This window comes from Propithecus coquereli, unplaced genomic scaffold (genome assembly GCF_000956105.1).
Source record: "Propithecus coquereli isolate 6110/MARCELLA unplaced genomic scaffold, Pcoq_1.0 Scaffold65, whole genome shotgun sequence".
Taxonomy (NCBI): domain Eukaryota; kingdom Metazoa; phylum Chordata; class Mammalia; order Primates; family Indriidae; genus Propithecus; species Propithecus coquereli.
The window spans coordinates 2,778,011-2,789,687 of NW_012152507.1; the positions used below are offsets into that span (position 1 = coordinate 2,778,011).

General features: G+C 37.8%; 1 protein-coding gene across 1 annotated transcript in view; it reads right to left on the bottom strand.

Moving 5' to 3' along the window:
• NR3C2 (nuclear receptor subfamily 3, group C, member 2) overlaps window positions 1–11,677 on the bottom strand; it is a 402,236-nt gene that overhangs the window by 319,416 nt on the left and 71,143 nt on the right. The gene's annotated exons all lie outside the window — the stretch shown is intronic.

Genomic DNA, 11,677 nt, shown 5'->3' on the forward strand with positions numbered 1-11,677 from the left:
AACAACAGAAACTCTCTTCCCTCAAAGTTATTCTTTTGAAACTATGCCCAAATCAAATGGAAATTAAAATTAAGTATAATAATATTTCTAATTTCTTTACATATATCGGGGGTTACATATTCGCTTAGATCAAACTTTTTAAACTAACAATGTAAAAAAACAACACATTTAACTTTTCAACCGATTTAACTTTTCATTTTCTCACTGACATTTTGCTCTAGTGAGGAAGGAAGACAAAAGAAAGGTCAGCACAATGCATATGACTATTCGATAGTGGTCACTGCTAAAGAGAAAAAATAAAGAAGGAATGAGGGGCTGTGACATGAGACGGAAGAAGAATATAAAATTTTGGATAGGAGTCAAGGAAGGTCTCCCAGGGAGGTGAATCCGGCATCCACACCTGCATGATATCAGGGCACTAGCCTGTGGTACCATGAAGAACAGCACTTTAGTTGTTCTGACCAGCAACAGGTAGGGTTTCCTATGGAGTAAGTATTCTCAATCACTGTGAAGCTCTTCCCCAAGGTGGGGGACAGCAGAGAATTTTATTTAAACATAGATGCTATCCATAAACTGCCTCAGTGACAGAAGAGTGGCACCAGCAGCTAGCAAGAACACAAAAGAGAAAAGGTAAGAGAAAAGCAGACAAATGAGGGAGAAGCAGCAAAGCAACGGGCAGCTGGGAAATGGTGCAAAAAGGAAAGGTTTTGAGGCAATGTCCTAAATCGTAATAATGATCATCATCACAGCTGCACAACAGACCTTTGTTAAAGAGTTTATACTCTTACAGCCCGGAAGACGCATCTCGTGAGAATCTGAGTAGCTAAGTAGGGGAATCACCAAGGCAATGCCAGACCCTTCTACAGCAGGTTAGTTTATTGAGACTTTATTTTTGTTCTGTTCCACTGTTTTGCTTCTTGCCTCATGGTGGCCAATGGAGGAGGGAACTTCTCTGTGATACAGGCAGCAGGGCTTCCCAGCGCCCAGGAGACAGCAGGACCTGAGAAACAATGAGTGTGTGGTGCAAATAAAGACCATGCAAGCATGGCATGGAAGTCTTAGTGCCACTTCAAGGGGTAACCCAGACTTGGGTGATAGATATCCTGGATATACAGGAGAGAAAGTACAGACTGAGAGCTAGAGGGACCTCCTCCAATGTTCCACTCTGTATATAACTGCTAGATCCTTCACATGGGCCACAGAGGTGCTTAGAGGAATAATAATGAGTATGCACTAGAAAGATTCAATTTCCCTGTAAGCTAGTTGCCTAGGGGCTCTTAAGAAAGAAAAGAGTAATTCAAAGAAAACATTCACGCCCATCATACCAGCAAAAAAATTAAACTCATTAATAACGACATTGGCAAGCATGTGAAGGAAGGAGGACTCCTACACTGCTGGCAGGATTTAAATTGTATTAAGGAAGAACTTGGCAACAAATAGAACGATGAAGATATACATACCCTAGGCCCTGTCAATTTCATTTACAGGAATACATCCCAGAGAAATTGTTTTATCTTTGTATAAGAAAACACACAAAAGTATTCATTGCACTATGATTTGGAATTAAGAAAGACTGCAAAGAATTTTCATCAAAAGCAACAAATTGTGCTCATATAATAAAATATTATATAGCAATGAAAACAAATTCACTAAATCAACCTGTATCCGCAAAAACCTCAAAAAAAACCCCAAAACAAAGGTAAGTAAACAAAGTTACAAATGAGTACACAATATGATACAGTACATGAAGATTAAAAGCTGGAAAACAATACTAGAAATTAAGCAACTAATGAAAAAGGACTGGAAATTAAAATTTATCTCATGATTTAATTATGTGTCTAAATTTAACCCTCTAAAAAACCTAGATATCTCTTTGAGAGTATGCACGTTATTATTTTAAAACGATTTTTCTTTAACAATTCAATTTAGGGATGTAAGTCAAGTACTTTTTTAATGCCAGAAATGCTCAAATTGAGGTGGTGAGGAATTCATCAATGAATCTAGACAGGGATGTAACTCCTTCCCCACCTCCGCCAGGAAGAGAGGAGAGGATTCAGAGCACGGTGTGCACATGGGCAGAGCAGAACCCCACAGCGCAAGGGCGATGTGCATGGTAAGCTCATCCTCCCCGCCCAGAGCCCCACTGTGGGTGAGCCAGGCCACCTCTGCATGGAGAACCGAGGTCATGGAAAAGTACCAGCAAGACAGCGGTAAGCTGAATTTTCAAAGGGGTCTAAGAAACCATCCCCTTGTAACAAGTAAGCATCTATTCAGAAGCAACAGTTGATAAGAAGGAACAGGCCAATTTTGAAATAAAAAACAAAATTGTATTGTATACTCCCATATTATCTACTAAATAAGCAAACTTCCATTTTCTAATGATGCCAGTGATAAAGAGAAAGAAGAGATGCAATAAAAGGTTCAAACCATAATGAGGAGATATATTTTCAATGCTCACCGATAACAAGAGGCAGGATAACATTAAACCTGGCCTCTGCACTTGTCCCTCCTCACAGATGCTCACTTATTAAGTCCATATTTCAGCACAAATACACTTTAATACCAACTAATCCTCTATTCTCACCTAATTCGGAAAACTAAAATTAAGGATTGTATTAAAAAGTTCATAAAAATAGATTTAAATGATTCTTATGTTATTCAAAAATGCATAAAGGAAAGTTAGGAATCTTTAAAATGTAGCCATTTGGGTAAATACAGTGGCAGTGGTATTATAAATGCACATAGACATTTTCCTTTTGTTTTTATTGATATACAATTCAACTATCATACAATTCATGCTTTTAAAGTGTGCAACTCAGTGGTTGTTAGTATATTCACAAAGTTGTACAACCATTTCATATATGAAGTTGTGCAACATTTCATATAAATGGAATCAGACAGTATGTGGTCTTTTGTGTCTGGTGTCTTTCATGTGGCATAATGTTTTCAAGGTTCATCCATGTTGTAGAATGTCTTAGTATGTTCATTTTTATGGCTCAATAATATTCCACCATACAGATATACCACATTTTATTTATATAGGCGTCAGTTGATAGACAATTGGGTTGTTTCCACCTTTTGGCTATTAAGAATAATGCTGCTATGAACATTCTTGTACAAATTTTCATGTGAACATGTTTTCACTTCTCTTGGAATTGCTGGGTCATACAGTAATTCTATATTTAACGCTTTTGAGGAACTGCCAGACTGTTATCCAAAGTGGCTGCCTATTTTATATTCCCACCAGCAATGTATGGAAGTTCTAATTTCACCACATCCTCACCAACACTTGTTATTATCTGTTTGATTATAGCCACTTTAGTGGGCATGAATTGGTACCTCACTGTGGTCTTGATTTGCATTTCCCTAACGACCGATGATGCTCAGCATCTTTTCAGCACACAGACTTTTATTTTATTTTTTTTTTTATTTCTGCATATTATGGCGGTACAACGTTTAGGTTACATTGCCCTTGCCCCCTGCCCCCAGTCAGAGCTTCAAGCATGTCCATCCCCCAGATGGTGCACATCGCACTCATTATGTTTGTATATACCCCTCCCCTCCTTCCCCCTCCCGTCTGCCTGACGCCCAATAAATGTTATTCCTATATGTGTACTTAGGTGTTGATCAGTGAAACCAATAGCGCACAGACTTTTAGAATAACAGTTTTTCTATATAGTTTAGATTGATTTAATAAGTGCTATACCAATAATGAATTTTTAAAATTCTTACATAATTTTTTCTTACGTATTTAGACCTCACTAACAGATTTACATGCAGTATTTTGTGAATAAGATAATAAAAAAGTATATCTTTAAAAATTATATACACTAATATAAAATGTTACACATTTATATATTTATAATATACACACTTTGTCCTGCTTTACCAAAAATGGTTAATCAAAAGAACATTAGGATAAGAATAAAACTTGGAAAAAGCAGTTCAATATCTTACAGCAAAGCAGCAAATGGTGGTAAGTGAGCTAGCCCCGTTGTTCAAATGCCATTTATTATTCCTCTAGAAAAATGTACTGATTCTAAATAATCACTAAAAGTTTCATTACTTGTTAAAGTTTCTAAATTGTCTTAACTTACTGTGACCTTTCTATACTTGCCAGACCAAAATAAAACATTAACTTAAATTATATTCAGAAACATTTCATTATTAATTTAAGTGCTAGAAAGTATACTAATCCATATGACAAAATACATTACTGCCCACACTCATGACATGTAAGACCTCTATAAATCAAAGTTAGTATGGAGAATCAGGTTTAAAACATGGAAAATTCAATCAAAATGTTTCTATGTTTTAAAACATAAGAAATCCAAAGTTCAAAGTACTGCTTTTAGCAACACTTAACTCATTCAGACTTGGATCACTCTATAACTCACTCAGGGTATGCTCACTTTACCATTTAGTAAGTAATACCATAATTTTTCTGTTGAAAGTACCAATCCCATTTAGTAAGCTCTGTTAACACTTGTGCATGTGTCTTTTAGATGTTCTGGTCTAACCACGAGTGCCCCGATACACATTGCACTTCCAGCCTCCATACATCTGTTCATGCAAGTCTCTAGCTCTGTCTTTTCGCTCACCATGCCGTCTACCCGGATCCAGTACAAATTCCATATTCTATATAAACCTGTCCCTGGCCATTCCCTCCACCTAACAGCTACCGCAGATGACAGTGTGCACAATTAAATTCACAGGTAGGTAAAAGAAGCTTGGATTCTGAAGAGCCACGCATGACCCCCAGGCTTCTAGTTGACTGCGTAGAAGGCCACATCCCTTTCACATAAGCCTTTATGAAGGTAAGAGTCAAGTCAAAGAGAACAATCTTCAAATTAGAAGGCAGAAAAGCAGTTGCCATCCTTTCTAGGATCTCTAAATGAGTTTTATTATTTATTCATTTATTCATTCAACATTTATTCCATCTCCTCCTGGGTGCCATACCATGACCTAGGTGCTAAGGATAAAAATAAGAAGATAAGCCATGTACTTAATAAATATGTAACATTAATCAAGCACTTACTATGAAACCACTGCTCCACACCCACATCATTACTTTTAATCTTCACAATAAGACCCTAACACTGTGCCTACTGCATACAGACAATACTCAGAAGCTAAGTGGCCTGTCCAAGCTCACAAAACCAACCAGCAGGCAAGGCTAAATCAAAACCTAGATCTGTCCAACTCCAAAGCCAGCTAACCACAAGGCCTCAAGTAGCTCAATCAGTGAGGAGTATATGAAAGGTATTAAACATATGGTATTTTGATGCAATAATTATACATTTATAGCACATAAAATTAATATCTATAATTTCCATGGCATATATTAAATGAGCTAGTCTGGGTATTTTAAATCTTATCATTTATTTTTAAAAAATGCTATGAATAGCAGTAATCAATTTAACACTGAGTTTTTACAACATAACCTATTAATATTTGTAAGTTACCAACTTCCTACTGTCAACCAAGAGATCTGCTTTTGGAGAAAAAAGTAAAGTAAAAGTCACTCTACTATTAAAAGAAGGATATAGGATTTAATAAAGTAGGATTGCACATAAAACAGTTAAATGGTACTACCCCTTCTCTTCAAGAAATAAAGATCCTCAAGAAATGCAAACAGCTAAAGCCTCAATTTCACTGGAGAAAATATTTTCAAATCCAGTTTGTAACTACAAATAATTATAATTTACCCAAAGTATAAATAAGAAGACCCATAAATTGGACAATATGGTGATAGAAAATATCATCAAAACAATCTCAAAATTAACTTGACAAAAAAATAAAGAATTCACAACTTGCTATTTTAATATATGATAATATGTAGGGTAGCATGAAACGTCATCATGCTGTATATTTCATTACATTGTATAAAAAGTGGCTGTAATAGGAATTAAAGCAGCAATTTTGAATGATTTTCTAGCATTTTCCTTTCTGAGCTGGCAAAGCCAAGCATTAAGCATTAAAGAGATAATCTCCTATATTAAAAGGTATTTTATCTTTATGTAAATCAACACAACTCAGTCATATTTTTCTTATGCTCCAGTTTGTAGTTTCCTAGAAATACAGTAGATCTTTGTTTCTTTCAGAATGATTTCATACTTTCACCCTTGGTTAACAATTATGGGTTTTCTATATTTTGAATGTACTGTATCTGAAATCAAACATGACAGCTTTGCTGCAATTTTATGAAGTTTTATACATGTTAAACAACAGCTGTTTGACTAGGGATTTACCATGCCAAAATGTAAACTAACATTACCAGGGCAAAGGGTCTAAGTTTACAACTTTAACACTATAATCCAAGGACACAGTTTCACTTCACAGGGTCTATAAATAAGCACCTTTTAAACTGAATGGCAGCAATAAGGAACTAGACACTTAGCAAAATGATCAGGTTTTTGTTGGTTTTTAAGAATCAAGATTCACTAGCAATTTCTGGGAGGGAAAAACAATAAATTTTATGTAGACTATACTTGGCACCTACTCTTTACGTAGTCAAAATAGAATTCAAATTATTATTTCTAATAATTCATATTTTCTATCACCAAAAATATAAAAAATGTACAAATATTTTCCATACAGTAACAGGAACTAAAAATTTTCACATCAAGATGTGAATACTTGGTAGTAATTTGATTTATTATTCTTATTATGTCTCATATATAGTATAAATCTTTATGTTTATTTAAAAAGCACACTGGATTTTATCAGGAAGAAAGTATCATGAGAATCGTATTATTTATTTTTTTCTAGATGTTACTGAAAGAGAAATAAAGGCATACCATATGATAGAATCAAGTGAATAAGAATTGTTTTTGTTTCAAATTGTATACATAAAACCCACTAATATTATGCATATCAACACCATGTGGTTTTGAACTTCACACTCAAGTCTAAGATTCAGTACACAGTACAAACAAGCCAGCAACTATATTTGTTAACTAATTCCCCAACTGAATACAACAGGTTTTTCTTTTTCTATGTAGTGAAAACTACAGATTTTTCCTATGCTTTTGTCATTCTGTAGCCAAAATGTTCTATTATCTGTCCTTCATAAGATGCAATATAAATGGAAAAATGTGAATTAAGTTAATAAAACATTTAATTACATTTCACTGTGTTTCCCTTCAAAATCAAAATATCAGTAAATAGGCATATTGGTAAACCCCTCTGCAATCATAGGTTCTATAATAAGTGCAAAGGAAAACTGAGTAGTAACAGAGGCTGTATAACTCGGCCACCAACACAAAATCTGTACAATTCTACGTAGGGAAGATCTTCCAGAATGCCATTTCCCTGAGAGTAGAAAGCAGGTCCTAGATCCCGCCCTGTCTGTTTAGTCCAAATGGACCATCATGCCTGTGGTGCTCCCAGGGCATCAGGAGTCAGCAATCACTTAAGTATGCTTATGACATGAGCTCGGAAATCTGCACCGGAGCTGTGAGCTCCTCCTGCAGGACAGCAGCAATGGGATGGCTAGAGACAGGATCGGAGAAATAAGACGCCACCCCAATGAATGAACAAACTCCCAGGAAAGCAGACTTATCACATCGCCATTATATAACAGGAGGAAACCATGCATCACGTAGCTCGTGCTAAAATGCGTAGTGATCTCATTCTTACCATAACAAATTATCTGCCAGAGAAGACCTTCAAGGTCAACCCTGGCAACAATTAAAAAATAATGAAAAGCATTCATCCCTGAGGCAGAGTTAGAATGTTTTAGTTTGAAGCAATGCGCTGTATATTTTATTAGCTATAACTTGTTTAATTATTCATTGCGACTCTTCTTTTATTCCATGCAGAAACCTCAGGTTGCTCAGATTTCTATCTGAAATCTTTTTTTTATTATTCAAGGGCAAATGCCTTAAGAGACCAAAAATTCTATCCACCATCTTCCATTGAACACAAAGATATATTTGCTTAGAATAAAATACTAAATTAAAGCCGGAAAGAGGAAGGGAGAGAAGAAAAAAAGAGAGAGAGAGAGAGAGAGAAACAAAGACAGACACACTATTTCACCATCCTAAATCAAGTACTCCTCTGACAAGACTCTGCACGGGGATCCTCCTCCCATGCCACCTGCATCCTCAAACACCCTGTGCTGCTCTCAGCTTTTAGGACCCCCTGCAACCTTAAAGGCTGACCGAAGCATTGCGAGGGCACTTTACAAAACCCCAAATTCCTTCCCATCATTACTCAGGATCATGAGTGACGCTACCACCGCCTCCTTGAGTTACTTTCTGGCCGGTCTTGCCCCTAAAGACAGAGCTATCGTCATTGGTTTAACCACCTGCCTCTTTCAAATACGTGGGTGTGCCAAAGGTGCTCTCTGCTGGAGGGGCAGACGAGGGCATGAGGGAGCCCCGGGGTTGGGGGGAGTCCTACACTGGAATGCAAACACAAACAGTGCAATGCTATTGGTGTTTGCAAGCCTGAAACCGCTCTAAATCCCCCACCCTCCCTAACCCCCAGGAGAGGAGCTACTTTAACACCCTGCCAGTGAACACCTGGGAATAAGCTCCCCTCACTCACATGAAATTGAGGCCTTCCCTTCCCACTCCACAGCCCTGAACATTAGAGCCAAAAAAGAAAATCCGACTTGAACACCAAAACTAACAGAGCCACTCCCTTGTGTGGTCACAGGTCTGAGCCACAGGCGAGTTTCAAAGGGGTAACATTCCTGAAAAAGAGCATACCTTAGCTTTCCATACAAACAACTAAGGCAAACAAGCAACCTGATGGTAATTTTTCATAAAAATGACCACAAATACTATGCTTAACCGACTTCACATGTGGCGACGTCTAAAGAGAGCTAGATTTGGAGTCAAACTAAGTAAATTGCAAACAACAAACTCAGATAATCAAAAAGTCTTTTACCTTGGAAGGATCACAGCAATTAGTTCAACTCCCTCATTTCAGAGATGAAGGGAGGAAACCCTTATGCCAAGAAGAATGAAGCCATTTGCTGAGCATAACAAATTCAGATATTAGCAGATCCAGGGCCAGACCCAGCAGTCGCCTAACTCCGGGTCTGTAGAATTTCTATTACACTACAAATTGCTGTAATTCAAGAACTCCCTGTGGTCAGTTTCAAAAGAAGGCACTACAGAATGTTAACTTCTTTTTACCCTATTGTTCCTAATAGAGTTTTGTCTTGCTCCTAAATCAATGATTTAAAAAATGCAGGGCTCTCTCTCTCTCTCTGCCTGTCTCTGTCTCTGTCTCTGTCTCTGTCTCTCTCTCTCTCTCTCCCTCACACACACACACACACACACACACACACACACAAACACACGCACACGCACACGCGCGCGCGCGCGCGCGCACGCCCCCTTTTCCTGGGCTTCCTCTGGGCCTCTCTGCCACGGCAGTCTCTGGTACACAGCACTGCATGCTGGGTCCTTCTGCCTGCCTAGTCTAGTCTACTCTTCTTTTTAATTAGCAACACAACCCCTGTTTTGTGCAAAGCAGCACTTTCCAGCTAAGAAACTACATATCCCAACCTCATTCCAGCTACTGATGGCAAAGACACCCAGTTCCGGCCAATGAGATATAAACAGAAGTCCCCAGTTGGAGCTTCCGGGAAAGCTTTTTAAGCAGATTTGACTTTTCCTTCCTGCAGAAAGCTTAAAGCAGGTTTTATTTTTTAATTTTTATTTTATTTTTGTCAGACTTCTGTACAGAGGGTACTTTAACAGATAATACAAGTGGCACCACAATCCACAGCAGAGGGTGGGTTGTTTAGTAGAAGGTTTTAAGAAAATGAGCTCATCAATGGAGAAGAACAGAAGCAGACTTCTACCCAACAACACAAACAACAGAGCTCTCCAAATGAACTAAAGACCTAAATATGCACAGTAAAAAAATGGGTTAGTAGAAAAAACATACAGGAAATATTTCTGTGACCCTGAGATAAAAGAGATCCTCTGTTAAGCATCAGAGAAATGCAAATTGAAGAACAATGAGATGTCACTTCACGCCTCTGCACTGGTAAGTTAGGAACCTGGATAATGCCAGTGTGAGCACTTGGGGTACAATTTTGTTCTGTCTTATAAAATGATGAATATGTAAGGGGGACTTCCCCCAGAAGTCATCAGAGACCCAGGGACCCCTGTGGGGATGTTCTTTAAAGCAGGTTTGACTGGTTTGGGCCTTTTGCTCTTCACTGAGTCTCTTACTTTCTTCAAGGATCCCGGAGGTGCAGCAGCCACCTTGCCCCCATGAGGCGTCAAGCATGAGGATGAAAGCTGTACACTCAAAGGAAGGCAGAACAGAAAGCCAGAAAGAACCTCGGATCCGATCAGGTTCTGAAGTTACCTACCTGCCCTGGGCTGCTTCCTCTAAAATAGAGAAAAAGAGACCCCTCTTTGAATAAGCCACTGTAGCTCGAGCTTTCTGTTATGTACAGCTGGAATTATTTCCGACTGCTATATAAGATGTCAACGAGCATCACCATCAACAAGAAAAAGAAAACCTCAATTGTATACTTCAAATCTTGTACAGTCGCATGTTTAGACCAACTGTTGACTGATGCTAACTTATTTAAAGGAACGTGACAAAAGTGCTGGGCAGGGGAGTTGGCCTCTGTAGGGGACAACATGTCCCTCTGTAAAAACAATCATCAATGCGTAAAGTGCTAAAAATGGTTGTATCTTGAGAAAAGATGAGATTAATTTTGTAACTGTGGTAATCCCTAAGAATTTAAGAGTGACAACAAAACCCCCTATATGAAGGGGGCATGTTCTTATTATAAACAGCTGATTCTCAATGTCTTAATTCTGAAATTCCGAACAGGCAGTATTTTATAGGTGGTACAAGGAACATCAAGACAACCTGCTGCCCATTGACCATCAAATATTTTGTGGCCAGAAACCTAGGCAGAATATGAACACATCACTGAAAATCCTGCCACCTACACTGCATTTCTGATAAGTCATTTTCTATGTCCAGAGTCATTCCTGAGACTACCCAAGAATTCTGAACTGCTATCTCTGCCAGAAACATTCGTTTTTATTCTGCTCTTATTTGGAAATTCGAATAAGCTAGAGTGAGAAAATAGCTTCAGAAAATAATTTATATGCTATGGTAGTTTTATTTTTTTCTCTGAATATTAGGCAAGTAAATAAAAATCTAACGTGTTAGGAAAAACTAAAGTGCAGGCGGAGCATCCCTCATCCTTACTGCCTGGCACTAGAAGTGTTTTGGATTTCAGATTTTTTTGGATTTTGGAATATTTGCATTGTACTTACCAGTCAAACATCCAAAACCTGAAAATCCAAAATGCTCCAAGGAAAAAACTCTTAAAGACATTGGCCTGGGCAAAGAATTTATGAAGACGACCCCCAAAGCAATTACAGTAGCAACAAAAATAAATAAACGGGACCTGATCAAATTAAAAAGCCTCTGCACAGCCAAGGAAAGTATCATTAGAGTGAACAGACAACCTACAGAATGGGAAAAAATATTTGCTTTCTACACATCCAATAAAGGGCTGATAACAAGAATCTATATAGAACTTAAGAAAATCAGTAAGAAAAAAATCAAACAACTCCATCAATAAATGGGCAAAGGACATAAACAGATACTTTTCAAAAGAAGACAGAATAATGGCCAGCAAACATACAAAAAAATGCTCAACATCTCTAATCGTTAGGGA